Here is a 17204-nt window from a genome sequence, read left to right on the forward strand (position 1 = left end):
GGAACTATACTATAAATGTAAGATAATTATTGATAAATTTGAGTAGAATAAATGACTTTGGACATGATTGAATGAAGAATAAGATTAGTCCAACTTTTTGGGATAAGGCTTTGGTGATGATTGGGGAGTTAGACTTTGAAGTGGCCAGCCCGTTTCAAATTTTGAAGGAACCCTTCTCGTTAGACGACACGCGGTATTCTGTATTTTTTTTACGCCCTTACATTTTCCTCAATATTTAGAATACCTCCTCACAAATGCGACGTGTACTTCAAAGAAGAGGGTTTCTTAAAAAATTTGAAGCGGGATAGTCGCTTTAAAGATATTTTCTAATTTGGGTTTTTTTTACTCACTGAAGGTAAGCATATCACTTCGAATTTATAAATAATTATGGACTGAACGATGAGACGTCTAAATAGGATTCAAACTATATTTGATTATGGTTTGAAATTTATTAGTGGTTGGTGCTAGGACTGTCAATGGGTCGGTTTGATCAGGGACCAATCTAATAAGGATCAAATCCGACCAGACAAAACCAATCTGATAAGAATTCAATTAGACTAATGTTGGATCAGGTTTCAATTGGATCTCAATATTATGATCCAAATCCAATCTGACAACATATTAGATCATATCCCATTTGATATACAAATTAATATAAATAAACTTCATATATTAATTTGATTAAAATTTTATTTTTTGTAAGATTGGATTCAATCCCACTAGGAAGACTGAATTAAAACATAATTCTTAACTTTAAAATATTGAAAAATATTTTTATTTGCTTATTTGAGATCCACTTTTGAAACATTATCCATATAATACCTTCTGAAGTATTATTTTTTAAAATATATAAAAATAAAAAAATTCTTTGTAAAATTTCTGAATAAATCGTTCCATTAATGTTTGCATGAGGATGGCCCCTCTCCATTTTGATGAATATTTGAGATATTCAAATGTTTTAAAATTGATGACTAAAGATAGAAGTACCGATAAGGAAACAAACACGTGGCCAATCTAACAACCTCAAGAAGAAAACTTGGATACTGACATTGCTTTGAAAAATTGAACAAATCCAATGTATGTACCTTAAAAAGGGTTACTTGTCCTCTTGAGATTACAATCATGAAGCAAAAGCATTAATTGATGATGCCTTGGCTCTAGGGATGTACATTCGGGTACAAAGATCTGAACCCGCCCCATTTTTTTAGTATGGGTCGGATAGGCATGGAATAGGCTTTGGGTCGGGTACGGGTACAGATACAGGTACAGCAGGTAAGTAGTCAAGTTGTCTCAAGAGGATGATAAGTGATCCTTTTTAACAACTCATCACACATCATAAGCCCCCAATGATGTTTTCATATAAGGGGGCTCCCTACTCCTATATAATATGAAAAGTTATTATTACAATTGAAAAGATTATAATTAATAATGACCAACATATTTGTGGGTTTACATCTATAATTCTTGATCTATAACCTACTTGACTAGATCAATAAGGTTAACACAAATCATGTTCCTAAATCTACATCTAATTTGTACATCCTTTCGAGTGAGCTAATTTCTAGCGATCCTTAACCTTTAAGGAAGTCCTCCCATCCCTGTACTGTCTATGCCAAGGTTTAAATTCTAATAATATGGTAGGACTTCTACTTTCATCATTTATGACTACCTCTCTCTGTGCATGGGCGGAGCTAGTAAGGAGCTTGTGGTGGCAATTTTCCCTACGTAACTTTTTTTTGGATGGTTTTATATATTCTTTAATTTGAGATGTCCCCTATATTTTCATGTACATTTGTTCCCACTCCGTTATCACCCCCTTCCCCATTTGCCCTGACACCCTTACCTCCCTCCAATCTCCCTCCCCCCTTTCAATTTTTTGAAGATTACATTGCCTCTTAACTTGAGCCTTCTCTCATAAATTAATTGGAAATGACTTAAATATCATTTTCTTCAATTTCTAATTATCAAAACTCTAAATTTCTTCCCAAAATCATTCATCTTCAAGTTCTTCAATTGTACCATTAACCAAAGTCTGCCCTCACTACAAGAAAATCCTGAGTTCGCCCCTGTCTCTGTGGTTCCTTTGCGTCAATATGAGGAAGATTGGCTGGGGGGGTAGGGTAGGGGGACTTCTACATTGTTGGGTGTATCAACCATACTAATGAAGTGCTCAAACATCAATCCATCCAATCTATACTAGAGCTGATTTTCTTGCCTTAGTGTTGACAATTGCACACTAATGTTCGGTATACTATGCTTGAAACTAGTCTTGCATTCTTTGAATTTGTTCCTACAATGCTACAAACGTCTCTGTCTGGCTTGCGGGTATGTTGGAGAAAAGGTTGCATATGTGTTCCCCATCAAAAGGAACGGGTGGTCATTAGGAGAGCATTGAAGGGAGGTAGGTTAATGTTTTCTGCAATGGGGACTAGGTGGTTGTTTCTTATTTTTCATGAATGGTGTCAAAAGATGTGCAACTTTTCTGAATTTTACGCCCCTCAAGTACCTATTATATAGGGTATTTTTTTCTTTGTCAAGATTGACGAGTTCTAGTATTATTCTCTGATGATCTAGGGTATGTTTGATAAGAGAAAGTTGAATATGAGAGTTATCAACTCTAACTAATTGTTAAAGATTGTGTGTTTGGAAAGCTCAACTCACTAGCTCTCCAACTTCTTAAAATTAAAAAGCATTTGTACTTTCATACTAAGAGGTGAAAGTTGGCAACTCTCTCTCATTCCTTTTTGTTTTAAATTTTATTATTATGATAATATGATAATAAAACAAATAAGAATAAGAATACTTTATTATTATTATTATTATTATTATTATTATGATAAAACTAAAATAATTAATAATAATAATAATAAAACCCATATTATCATAAAATAAATAATAATAATAAAACTTATATTATTATTTTATTATAGTAATGTGAAAAGAAAATATAATAAAAAATAATTAATAACAATAAAAAACAAAAAATAAATAAATAATTATAGTAAAATTAAAATTAATTAATAATAATTCTAGACACCTCATTTTTGCCTAGGTCGAGTCCGAGAGCATTAAAAACCTTTCGAAAATGAGTTTGACGCAAAAAAAAAAAATTTTAAATTTTAAAACCCAACTTTCAAGAAGTCAAATGGCCCGAAGGCCATTTTTAGAGGGAATTTTAAGTTTGGCCGAACCTTACCTTTGACCAAACCATATTTAATCCCAGAATGACCTCACCCACGTTAAAGGAAATTTTTGGTATGAGCGAACCTTAGGTTCAGCTAGGGTTGAATTTTGGTTAAATTTGACTTAGTCGAACCTTATGTTTAGCCAAATTTGTTGGACAGTTAAGATCCATGTGTACTCGATTTTTTTTAGGAAAAATGACTCCCCTAACCCTTCTTAATAAGTTTTCCCTCAAGAAATCCTTCTTTTTTTTACTATTTGCCCATCTTCAACTCTCCAATAAATTCCACCACTTTAATTTTCTTGTAATTTCTCAAATCTCACTAACAATGACTTTATTTTACTTGATCCCTACTCGAGGATACTTATCTCCCTAACCCAAGTTTGTTAGGACTTATTAGAGTAGATTCCCACTTTTACCCTTCTCATATTCTTCAAAATTCAAAGAACTTTTATGGCATTCAATGTAATTAGACCAAGTAAGTTCAAGAGGTTTTGATAATTTTACCCAAGTTATAGGATTCTTTAGAACTTGTGAGTAAAAATTAGATTAGTCTTACGTTTTTAGAGAGCTAATTATGTTAAATGACATTAATATCCAAAACCTAAATTCATATTTACATGTCATTTAGCCTAATTCCTTATTATTTGACCCAAAGTCAAAGTCTTTAGACTTTTTTAACCATCCTTGAGAATTCTCTAGAACTTGTTGTTTTTTACAATCATATTCTTTAATCATCATGATTGATTAGACTCATAGAATTATAGAAGACAATCAAAGACTCTTTGATGAAGGGGTATTTGGTGTTTATTAAGGTTTTATTGAGAATAGTGAGAACTATAGGATTAAGGACAAGTTTATCCCCAATGGTTTCCCAAAAGTCTATAAATAGGAGACCCATCCAATGCCAATATAGAGGAGTTCATTTGGTAATTCAAAATTTTGCTCAAATCTCTCCCAAACTTCTCTAGCCTTTCTATTCTCTCAAACCTCTTCGAAATTCATAAAAGAAAAAAATAACAAGAAGAGAATAAGAAGACTAAGAAGAGATTAAACCCTCTATTTTCCCCTTCTAATCTCCCCCTTCTTATTATCCCATCTCTTTATTTTAAGCAATTTTCTTATTTGCAAGTTTACTTTCATGTTTTCTAATGTAACTTTCTAAATCTTTAATCTAGATACTGAGGAGAGAGAGAGTAATCTCTCCGATGGGTTATCTCCCCTAATAAGTCCTTAATAAGCTTCTTGAGAGCATTAGATTAGGATGATTTACTTTTATTTACCTTCATACAATTTAAATTTCATAATATAATTGTTTTACCATTCCATTTAATTTTCTTGTAAATTTAATTTCCTATATTAAATGTGTATTGATGGCAATAGAACTAAAAGAGTAAACCCTAGGAGGTAATCTTCTCTTGATAAATCCATCACAAGCATACACTTTGCACACACTCATTTCTAAAATGGCTACAAGCATAAGGTTTGGTTTCAACATGGTTTTATTCAATCGATGAAGATCACTTAAGACCCAAACTAACAAATAAAGTCTTCCAAGAGAGCACATAAACTTGTCTAGTAAATTTAGGACTTCAAATGATGAAATTCAAGTGGATTTTCATCAAAGTCCTTCGCTCACAAAAAAAAAAAAATCCTTAATTTGATTATTTTTTATAAATAAACTATAGTCAATCTTTAAAAAAAATTCTATAACTTCTTTTTATCTTTAAAACCTCAAAAAAATGAGTTTTTAATTTCACTTTCGATCACAATTGTAACCATCTTAGAATGAGAAGGACAAGGTGCCTAATACCTTCCTTGTCCCTTAACCGAATTCCCTTATCATAAAATCTTTAAGAAGACCTTTCCCTAGCCTTTGGATATGAGAGTGACTATAAGCCGAAAAAAAAAATAAAGAGGTTTTAAAACATTATTTTTATGGTGCCCATTCACACCTTAATTGAATGGTGGTGACTCCTACACCTGCATAAATGAGTTCAAAATCCCAAAAGTTTCGAAGCTCATGTATATACAATGATAATAAAATCTATATTATTATTTTATTATAGTAATAAGAAAAGAAAAGGAAATAAAATAATGTAATAACAATACTAATAATAAAGTTTATATTACTAATTTTTTGTAACAATGAGAAAAATAAATAATAATTAAAAATTAATTAATTAAATTTAAAAAAAAATAGTAATAATAAATAAATAAGAATTTGTCTTTAACCTCAATTATGAAGTTGGATTTAAAAGTAAAAGTTTCATCCTATTCCCAATGGATTTGGAACTCTATATAACTCCAAGGTGAATTTTTGTAAACCAAACACAAAAGTTATAATTAACACTCATTGTCAACTTTCAAAAGTTGAACACTTGAAAATCTAATTCTCACGGTGAACTCTTACTCATCAAACAAACCCCTAGTCTTAATTGGGACTCTAATGTGATGCTTGTTAAAAACACCAATGATCAAGTTAGGAGAGGTCACCATAATGGCATAAAGAATACATACGTTTTCTGATTTGTGCTCCTCACCACTTAAAAGCTAGGGTCCCACTCCTTTTATAAAGGGAGGAATTAGCATTTATTGAGAACCATTATAATTAGGTCGATAATTATACTGCATTACTATATTATTGTGTAATCGACCTCTATCATCTCATTATTCTATAATTTCACTGACACATCATCAATTTCGTAGCTATTTGGCATAGTAGCATTTCATATCTCTTAGAGTGATTACTTATTAATGAAATAGTTGAATAAATGGAGAATTTCATATTTGAAATTAAGATTGTGTTTGATTGTAGGAAAAATATTTGCCCTGCAAATCATATGTCAGGCAAATGATGTACTAGCGAATCATTTTCCTCTATTTAAGCAGATCATGGAAAATCTCTTTGTACTCTTTCATTTTAATTAGATCAAATAGATTTTTTTTGTTTAGATTTTTTTTGATTAATTTTATCCTTACTAACTGGGTAAGATTTCAAATGTTTCAAGGGTTGTTGAGCTCACCTTGTGGCATCCAAAACATGATGCAATGCCACAGGATGTATAAGACAAAATTCTACGAACTTACCTTTAAAAATACTTAAAAATTATATTTTTCACCATTAAATTTTAATTTTAAATTTGGGAGCTCAATAACTATCCATTAAAACCTTGGATCAAGTCTAATTTATGTGATTTTTTATATATGAATTTTTACATGAAATCTAGAGGGCTATGGTGTTTGATTCCCAATTTGGTAATCCATTTAAGTTCAATAACCCATGTTAGTAAGGATAGTGTTTCTCTTTCTTTTCTTTTTTTCTTTTTTTAAGCCTACATGTATCAAAATGGGTTATTAGTAATTTAAAATCACAATTAAAGGATTTTTAAAGATTATATAATAAAAGAAATGATATTTTTGTAAGTTTGAAAACTAACCACCATGATTACAGGGCTTGTGGTTGCAATTTTATTGGTTTTTACCAAAATGATCTTCCTTAGATAAAGTTTAAAGTTAAAAAATGAGGGCATTTATGAGATCCAAATTTAGGGTCATGTGGCAAATCATGCTCTTAGGGGGGGAGGGTGAGAAAAGATTTGCTGTCTCAAGAGGCATAATGCGTATGGAAATTATTTTTCCCTGCTTTTTTATCTATTTTGTACTCAAACACCGTTAAGTTGAAGTTTTCCACGACAATCTATTTTCCTTAGAGTTTGTCATGCAATCAAATACGCCTAATGATTCTCTCTCGTTTTAGAAAATAAGCAGTATGATCTATTTATATAAATTCTCTTGTTAAGATTACAAAGAGATGTCATGGATTAGGTTACAATTAGAACAAATAAGATAAGTAAGGTTGTGATACACTTTGTTATGTAAGAGAGAGTATTTAACTAACCTCTTATCTTAATTGTCCAAGTAAATATGAGGAAGTGGTTATTCTTTTAATAGTAGCTAAAAGAGATAATAGGTGAAATGGGGATCTCAGATTGACAGGAATTTGGACTAAATCCTATGTCTTCAAGGGACGTGACTCGATGTACATAGTCAAATGTCTTTCTTGGGGTTAGGAGACTATGCGAGACTATCCATCCCCCGTACTTCCAACAAAAGGGAGATAGGTTAGATGAATCCCTCCACTCTACTCTTGGGTGTAGGGGGTGAACAAAAAAGTGCCAAGTAGACATCGTACTAGATCATGAACCGACAAAGGAAACACTTTCATTTAAAAATTTGAACTTATGTTACCAATTTATTCCTACTAACATCCAACCAGAAAATATTACAACGCAAATCCATTCATAGTAAACTCATATTAGGTTCGTAAAATTCAACAAATCCATACTAACCACTTAATTAACCTAACCATTCTCGTTTGTTGAATTTTGTCATTGGATTTGATAAACCAAATGGTGAAGAAACATCATAAGTTTTTAAAAATTAGATTTTGCCTGTTATTCTTTTTTCTTCTTTTTCATATACATAAAATAATGATAATGAAAATACTATTATGCTACTTAGTCTAGATTTTTTTATTTTGGCCCATCTAGGTTGACCTTAGTCTAGTCAATGGAACGTAGTAGGGACTGATATTTGTAACGCTTGAATCTTAACAATTTCCAAATTTCATAATTAGACCCTTTGCCCAGGATCTTTATCGTAGATCGACTCGAATTCCATTTGCAGTCAATTTGATTTTAAGATCTAGATCTAGGTGGCTACTCCAGCCATATACCCAAAACTTAAGATAAGAAAATCTAGAATTTGTTTTTCTTTTCTATTTTAGATCTCTTAAATTGTTATAGTTGTTATTTGATAGACATTACTTTTTTTGTTTTGTAAGTTTTAAGGGCATACTTGTATTTTCTCTTTCTTTTGTAGGTTATGTATAACCAAGTACTCTTATGATGTAATCATCATCTTTTGTTTTCTTATAATAATACCTAAGCTTTCTTCCTCGTGAAACCTAATGTTACCCTCATCTGATATTATGGTACCACAACAAAGATGAAAGCTCCTTTGAACAAAAAAAATTGGTATATTTTCAACTTTTTTTAAAAACAAATATTATATTGTATTTTTATGTGAATCATCTACACTAGGTTTCAATAGCTTTTATTTTACGTTCTTCATCAGATCTGAAGATCTAATGACTGGCATTCAATCAAATACGTTCTTGCTGTGTTTGACTTTGATTCAATTTTCGAGCCTTGATTAATTTGTTCTTAGTACATGCATCTCAATAGATTCAATTAAATATACTGATGCAATCCCATTTTCATTAAACTGTTCAAGTTGAACTTCGAAGAAATCCGATTTCAGATCAAATCTTCATTAGACTATTCAAGCTGGACTTTGAAGAAATCTGTGATTTGTTTATGCTTTTGCGATATAGTATTATTTCTACTTCTATTTAGTAGACTTGATTTCTCATCAGATCTGCGATCTGTTTGCTCTTATTGTTATACATTAGTTTATTGTTGGCTTGGACACTTGATGGTTCTTGATATTTCACAACCAGATTTTTAATCCAAATCAAATTAAAAGAATTATTCTCTTTAATATATGATGTGTGGTGCCCCGTCAAACACTAACACAAATCCCAAGGTCACCTCGAGGCACTAATTGGCGCCTCGAAATTTCGACATGGTCTCCTCTGTTTATGTTAGCGTTCCACGAAACTCAAAACCTGATAAACCAATATCCAACCAATCATGTATATAAAGCAACATACCAAAAGTATAAAAGATACGAAAGATAGTAATTACGAATGGCATAAGGTTAGATCAGAGTAGCGCAAAATGGTAAAATATACAGAATTACAATAACTTATCCTCACTCTAACATAGCCCTATCACTTAGCTCAAAACACTATGTACACCTCCTAGGACGAACGAATTCCTAAGGGAAGTCATCACAATACCCACCGGGAAGTGGACTTTGGTCGTCGGAATGACCTACCAGATGATCCTCGTTAGATGGCTCTACGACTCCCTCTCCAGCTACAGGCTCTAAAGCTATAAAAAAATTTAAGTAAAGGGTGAGTAACAATGATTACCCAATAGTTCCACAAACAATTCATACTAATAACCTCACCTAACGTGATCGAGTAATCATATTGAATCATTTCTAAGCATGCAAGCTTTACAAGTTAAACTACAATTAACTGATACATATAGTCAGGGATGAGCAACTAAATAATTTAAAGTTCCACATAACATCAATCATCCATACTCATTATACATTTTCTATATTATGCAAATATAATTGACAACATTGAAATAATAGACATGCTTTTCGATTTATAATTCAAAATAGAACAACATATACATATTAAAAGTGATGGAGTACTAGAATTGGAGAGTTGGGATTCACGACTGGATCACTCCTAGTCGGGACATGATGTTACAATAATTCACTGGTTTCTAGTTCCTGATTTTGTGGCTGGTCGGCCCGCATACCACACTTGGTGACCATTTATCCGGCTCAGGCAGGCCATTTGATGTGACCGTAAGCAATGAGTCTCTTTTTGATGTGTCAAAACGTTCGACTACTACTAGATTGTTAGTGATCACTGACCAATCATTTCCGTCTATGTCTATCAAGCATGCATGTGATTCCCAAAGTAAACAACTTCATTCATATACGACCACCTTTACAATACACGTTCACTGGTAAAAACAAAGAGGAATGGACCTAGATTCCAGTTGTGACTCCACTCTCATACACGTCCCATACCACGTATGAGTTTAGTGGTCCCTACCGTACATCTCAAGATAGTACACTACTTCAGATGATATAACGTACTATCCCTTCGGGGATTCATAAGCTCTTTAACAACTCACAAAATAGCTACATATTTATATTATTTTTTTAAAAAAATAAAAGAGAAATTAACAGTACAAGATTGAGAATGGATATCAAATTTCCTACCATGCAACTATGTCACCCAGCCTAAAATAAATAACAGTACTCGGAACCTCTGCGCCAACATAATTTAAATAAACACGCAACCTTTCATTATCCCAGGATATCCTTTCACCAACATACATACAACATATAATGTAAAATGCAAACATCACCCCTCGGGTGTGATTCTAACATTTTACCGTTCATCCTCTTTCTCATTCTTTCGACATTCTCATTTTTTATCTTTTCAAATCAAACCTTTCTTTTTCAAGCTATCAAATAGGATCCTAATAGGTACACGAAGGCAAACTGTCAAAATTGGAAAAATTAGTAAAATTTTGGTTAAGTGTCGAAAACTCAAAATTTCAAAGTTCTCTAAATTGAAAATGGATTTTTGAAAATGAAAGCCTTGAGCACGAGATTCGATATCGTATAATTATTATAGTCTAATTCAAAGTAACGTGAAAGATATTAACTTTTGAAAATTTACCGAAAACGTCGAACTTCACGTTTTGTTTTTGCAACCAAAATTCGGATTTTGATCATTTGATATTTGGATCTTGAAACCATTCACATTGTTCCAAAACGGGGAGTAAAACCTTAATTTCATTAAAGAACTTAAAGTAAATGGAAAGAGGACATTTACTTAAATATTTTTAATGAAATGAAGGGTAGGAAATCATGTATAAGTTGTGGGGAGAGTAAGTCAAAAGTCAAAAGTAAGTTTTGATAAGTTGTTTCTGTCAGTGGTTGTCGGTTGCAGAAGCATCATTCTATCGGTGGAACCAACAACACTAAACAACTTCGCATATTTTCAATTTTTCAACCCATTTTTCGGGTTTTTCTTTCGTCTTTCGAATCCTTCGACCCACCCATGAATTTAATAGTAAAGTTTGATAAAAACACATCAAAACATCTATTTCTACCATGAATTTAAAATCAAACCAAAGATTTCTACAATTTACAATTACAACATATTTTCGATAAAAATTCCTAAATGCATATTTCGAAATCTAAAGTTACTACTAAGAATTGAAAGTCCCCTACTTGGTTTGTGGTTGTCGAGGTTGATGAACTAGCACAAAGGTCCAAGTGAGACCGTAAGGAGCTTGAAAATTTGACGAACTTGGTTGTCAATGGTCGGGTAGATGTCGAAACCCTCTTTGAAGATGTTATTCTTCTTCCTATGATGATGAACGACCCTTCCTTGATTTGCACAAGACTCTAAGTGGGTATAAACGAACCTACTTGCTGATTTTTGTGAGAAACCAAGAGAAAAAAGAGGAAAATAAAAGTCAAATGGGGTGAGGACGTAGAGCTCATCGATGTCGATGATTTTTCCTTCTTCGTCAAAGATCAACGCGGCTTGGTCGCGGTGGATTTTGAAGAGAATGGGTCGAAACCCTAGGGTTGAGAAATGGTTGATGTTTGATTCTTTGGAGAAGAAGATAAATAAATGAAAGAGTGTCAACTTTCTTTTATATATAAAAGGACAGGAGTAGTTTTTGTAATTTTTCCACTTGTTTCTATTTTTCGATGGTAACTTGACTATTTGGACTTGAAAAATGATAAGTAAATATTCTATTTCGAATAATTTTTCGTTGTGGACCTAATAGTAACGTCAAATTTTTCTGATTCTTACTCTAACGAAATTTCATTATTTTGGATCCCACTCAACATGAAATTCGAGCATTTTAAAATTTCCCCATCCAAACTTGAATCCGAACTTGCTTATAGGCTAAAGTATATATTTCGATCATTTTGAACCTATTGGCGAAGTCGGATTTCGTTAAAAATGAATAGAGTAAAATTCGAGTATTTTATCCTAAGTCATTCTTTTAGAATTTTCTCAAAATTCACAATTAGATTTTCTCGAGATACACATTAAAAACTAGGGGTGTTACATGATGATTCTCTCCAGTCCATTGGTGTTCGATTGATTGGGCTCAATTATGAATATTAGGCTGATGCTATGACACATTTTTAATGGGTAAACATAAGTGGGATTATGTTGATGGGACAACCAAGAACCCACTAAAATCACAAAGGCTAACCATGCAATCAAACTCAAGAAATAGATCATTAACAACTCGAAAATTATTACCTAAATTGACAATTTTTTAGAATTATCCATTGTTATTTGTTGGCCAAGTTCTAACAGCCAAGCTGACATGGGATCACCTAAAAAAAACTTTATATCTAATCCAATTTTGCTCAAAATATCAGATAGGATTGATGTCAAAGGTGTACGACAAAACGATCATAGTATCCCAGAATTTTATAGTATGACGAGTGATTTAGGGATCAACTCGCATTAATTGAGCTTCCTTCTCTTATTGCTTGTGCATAATGGATTTTCTACCGAAAGAGATAATGCTTAGTATAGTTCATGGTAGCCTTACATGATGAATTTGAGACTAGTCAAGGCTCCATCCTACAAAGAGACCATCTTGTAAATCTGAAAATCGATTATGAAATTGCAGAAATAGAAACTTATAGAGAATCGAAATCTAAATGCCCAAAAATCATACCTCTGGCCATTAATTCTCACACACTTCTTCTCATTGGTTTTCTATCTTGTTTGTACATTCGAAACTTAGATTCATTTTAGATAGATGGTGTAAGACCGAAGGAGAGATTGAGTGAGGAGTTTGGGGACCAAACAGATGTTATATAGCCAAGCTTGACCGAGGCTTCCATCAAGCACTCATCCACGTCTTGGTCCATTGCCACCACTCTAATCTATTTGTGGGTCACGTTTCTTAACTTAAAAAAACATATTTAAGACATTGTGGACCACTTCAAGTGCTCCAAAAATCAGAGGTTTTAGATCCTTCCACGATAATCGGGAGCTAACATTCTCCCATTTGATTCATAGTACAAATGTCTTATCTGGCGATCAGTCCTTTAATGATGAGTATTACCTTCCATGTATTACAATGTATTTATTTATTAAATATTATAATTTATGTGGCAACAATTTCTTAATGAATAAATCCTATGTTTATTCTTGGTTCTATATAGATGAATTTTCTCAAAATTAAATTAAGGTGCACATAAATATGAGAAAAATATCACAATAATTATGAATTTCATTAAAATAACATTATCCATACAATGAAAAATAAATAATGAAATCAAGTCCCATATTCACTACATGATCCTTAAATTTCAACAGTGGTATGCCCTTAGTCAAAGGATCAATGATCATCAATTTAGTGCTAATGTGCTCAATGACCACTTTCTTTTATTTAATATGTTCTCTTATAGCTAAATACTTAGTTTCGATATGTTTACTTCGACTTCCACTTTTGTTGCTTATGCCATGAAAACAGTAGCTGAATTTTTGCAATACATTCTCAATGGCAAACTCTTAAGTCATACGCCATATGAAGTAGCCTCAAAACAAGAAACGAATTCGATTTCCATAGTGGAAGTCGCAGTCGATGTCTATTTGGTACTTCTCCATGATATAGCTCCACCAGCCATCATAAAAATGTAACTTGATATTGATTTGCGTGAATTAATACAATCAACAAAGTCAGAATCTGAGTAGCCAATTACTTCCAGATTGGTCATCCGTCTATACATAAGCATGTAGTTTTTAGTTCCTTGATGGTATCTCATCACTTTCTTTACAACTCTCAAGTGGTTTAAACTTGGATCACTTTGATATCGTCCCAACATTCCTACAATAAATGCAATGTCAAGACTTGTGCAGACCTGAGCATACATTAGACTTCTAATAACAGAAACATATGGAATGTTTTTCATTTGTTCCCTCTCAAAGTCGTTCTTCGGGCATTAGTTCAAATTGAACCTATCACCCTTCACAATGGGAGCAATACTTGGTGAACAATCCTTCATTTGAAATCTCTCTAAAATCTTAATGATATAAGTTTCCTACAACAAACCTAAAATACCTCGAAATATGTTTCTATGGATCTTAATGCCAATAACATAAGACGCTTCACCCATATCCTTCATATAAAAAATTTTAGAAAAGAATTATTTCACTTAATGCAGTAAACCCTTATCACTGGTTGCTAGCAAAATGCCATCTACATATAAAACAAGAAAACAAATTTTACTCCCATTAACTTTTGGTATATACATTGATCATAACATTTTCTATAAAACCAAATGAAAAATTACATTATGAAATTTTCAATACCATTGACGGGATGCCTGTTTTAAATCGTATATAGATTTATTGAGCTTGCAAACCAATTGCTCACCATTACTAGAAGGGGAATCCTTCAGGTTGTTTCATGTAAACCTCCTCCTCTAGATCTCCATTAAGAAACGTTGTTTTAACGTTCATTTGTTGCAAATCCAAGTCAAAATGGGCTATTAATGCCAAAATAACACGTAAAGAATCTTTCTTAGATACAGGATATAAGATTTTCGTGTACTCAATTCCTTCTTTTTTAGTGAATCCCTTAGCAACAAGTCTTGTCTTGTATCTCTCAATGTTTCTTAATGAGTCTTTATTTGTCTTAAAGACCCATTTACAATCAATGGCTTTTGCATAATTAGACAACTCAATAAGGTCCCAGACTACGTTAATCTTCATAGAATTCATCTCTTCCTTCATGGCATTGTACCATAATTTTGATTCTTTGCAACTCATGGCCTGTAAAAAAAACTCTGATTATTCTCGACTCAAATGTTGTAGTCAAATTCTTGTAGATACACAACATAATCACTATGAATTGTTGACCTCTTAGTTCTAACAGATCTTCTTAATGCTGCATCATCATCTTCCTTAAAAGTATGAGGTTCAACTCGTTGTTCAGAAGTCTTAGGCAACTCTTAAACAACCTGATCTACTGGAATGTTGTCAATAGCTTGTGGAATTTCAATGATTGGTTGTTCAACAGCAATTTGTACTTAAGGGGCACTATGAACAACAACCAATCTAACACCTAAAGTAGAAGGTTGAGACTCTGAATTATCAGAATTAAAAACTATATTCCTGATTTGATCGTTCCCACTATCAAGTCATTTTCAAAAAATTTTGTATTTCTTGATTTCACAATCCTAGTGCTGTGAGATGGATAAAAAATTTGTAACATTTAGACCTTTCAGCATATCCAATAAAATATCCACTAATGGTCCTTGGGTCTAACTTCTTTTCTTATGAATTATAAATTCTTACTTCAGATGAGCATTCCCAAATACGTATATGTTGCAAACTTAGTTTTTAATTTTTTCATAATTCAAATAGCATTTTAGGAACAGTCTTGATTTGAATTCGATTTAATATATACACTATCGTCTTAAGTGTTTCAACCCACAAGAAATTAGAAATATTGGAGTTGTTTAGCATACTTCACACCACGTCCAATAATGTTCAGTTTCTTCTTTCTACTACACTATTCTGGTTAGGTGAACTAGGCATGGTGTATTGGACAACAATCTCATACTCTTGAAGAAACTTTGCGAATGGCCCAAGTGCATGTTTATCCTTTGTGTATCTATCATAATATTCTCTACTTTTATCTGATCTCACGATCTTAATTTGCTTACCGTATTGTTTCTCTATTTCAATTTTAAAATTTTTAGAGGAATCTAATGCTTCGTTCTTGTTATGAAGCATGTAGAAATACATATATCATGAATAATCATCTATGAATGAAATGAAGTATTTCCGACCATGTGAGTCCATGTCTAAATTAGTATGTATGATTTCTAATATGGTCGAACTCTTATTAATATTTTTCTTTAACTTGTTAGTTTGTTTTCTTTCAGTAAAATATAGAGTATTAAGTACCCTATCATTTACTAATCTTTTAATTCTTTCTGTGGAGATATGACCTAATTTTCGGTGCAATAATGTAGAGGAATTATCATTAATAACACATCTTTTAGTGTCAGTTTGAACATGCATAACATTATAAGTTGCATTATTTTGTAAATTAATACAGTAAAGACCATCAGACAAAATATCATTTTCAATACAATCAGATTTATAAAATAAGCTAAAAGATGTTTCTGAAAAGTAAAAAGAATATCCAAAAGGTACAAGTCTTGAAATTGAAATCAAGTTTCTAGAAAAACTTGAAACATAAAAGGTATTTTTTAACTCTAAAATAAAATCACTACTTAAAGTTAAATAGTATGTCCCTGTAGCCTGCACATGTGAACCCATCTTATTTTCAGATAAGATGCTTTGTTCATTTCTCATTGGCTTTCTTAGGTTTTGCAAACCTTGAAAAGAATTTCGAAATGTGGATTGTTGATTCAGAATCAATCCATAATGTATTAATATGTACATTAATCATATTAGATTCATAACAAATAAACGAGATTGAATTACCTTTGTCCTCAAGTCATTTATTAAATTTGACGCATTCATTGTTCACGTGTCTTATCTTTTTACAGAAGAAACATTTGAAAATTTTCTTGATATCAGCTTAGAGAGGTATTTTAGTTTTTCCTTTTTGGTAGGCTTGAGATTTGCCCTTTCCTCGCGTAGCCAACATTGCACTTTCACCTAATTTCATCATTAGTCTCCCTTTCTCTTGAACACACATGGTTATGAGTTCATTAATTGATCATTTGTCTTTATGTGTGTTATATGAGATTTGAAGGGCCTGTATTGATGCGGTAGGGTATTGAAAATGTAGCACATCAGAAAAGACTCCGACATTTCAACCTTGAGATTCTTTAATTGAGCCATAATATCCCTAATATGCATGATGTGTTCGCACACACCTTTGACACTGGTGAACCTTAGGAATGAAAATTTCATAATTTGAGTGCTTGCTAATACCTTTTCTGAAGTGACAAATTGATCATTAATGTCCTTTAGTAAGTTTTGGGTATTATCATGTTGATCCATAGAATCACGAATACCAGTAGAGATTTTTTTCTTAATGAACATTATGTTGAGGTGATTAGATCGTTCCCATCTTTCATAAAACGCAATGTCCATTGTAGAGTTGATATCAGTAATTACAGGTGATTTGTCTTTCCTAATAACATAGTCAATGTCCCTCTACCCTAAGTGAAGGAGAATTCTCTTTCCATACTTTATAATTATCACCCTTTAATTCAGGAATATCACATTGGATATTAGAAAATTTTACAGGTTGTAAAGCTG

Source organism: Akebia trifoliata, chromosome 11, assembly GCF_017979445.1.
Source record: "Akebia trifoliata isolate Shusen 1 chromosome 11, ASM1797944v1, whole genome shotgun sequence".
Classification (NCBI taxonomy): domain Eukaryota; kingdom Viridiplantae; phylum Streptophyta; class Magnoliopsida; order Ranunculales; family Lardizabalaceae; genus Akebia; species Akebia trifoliata.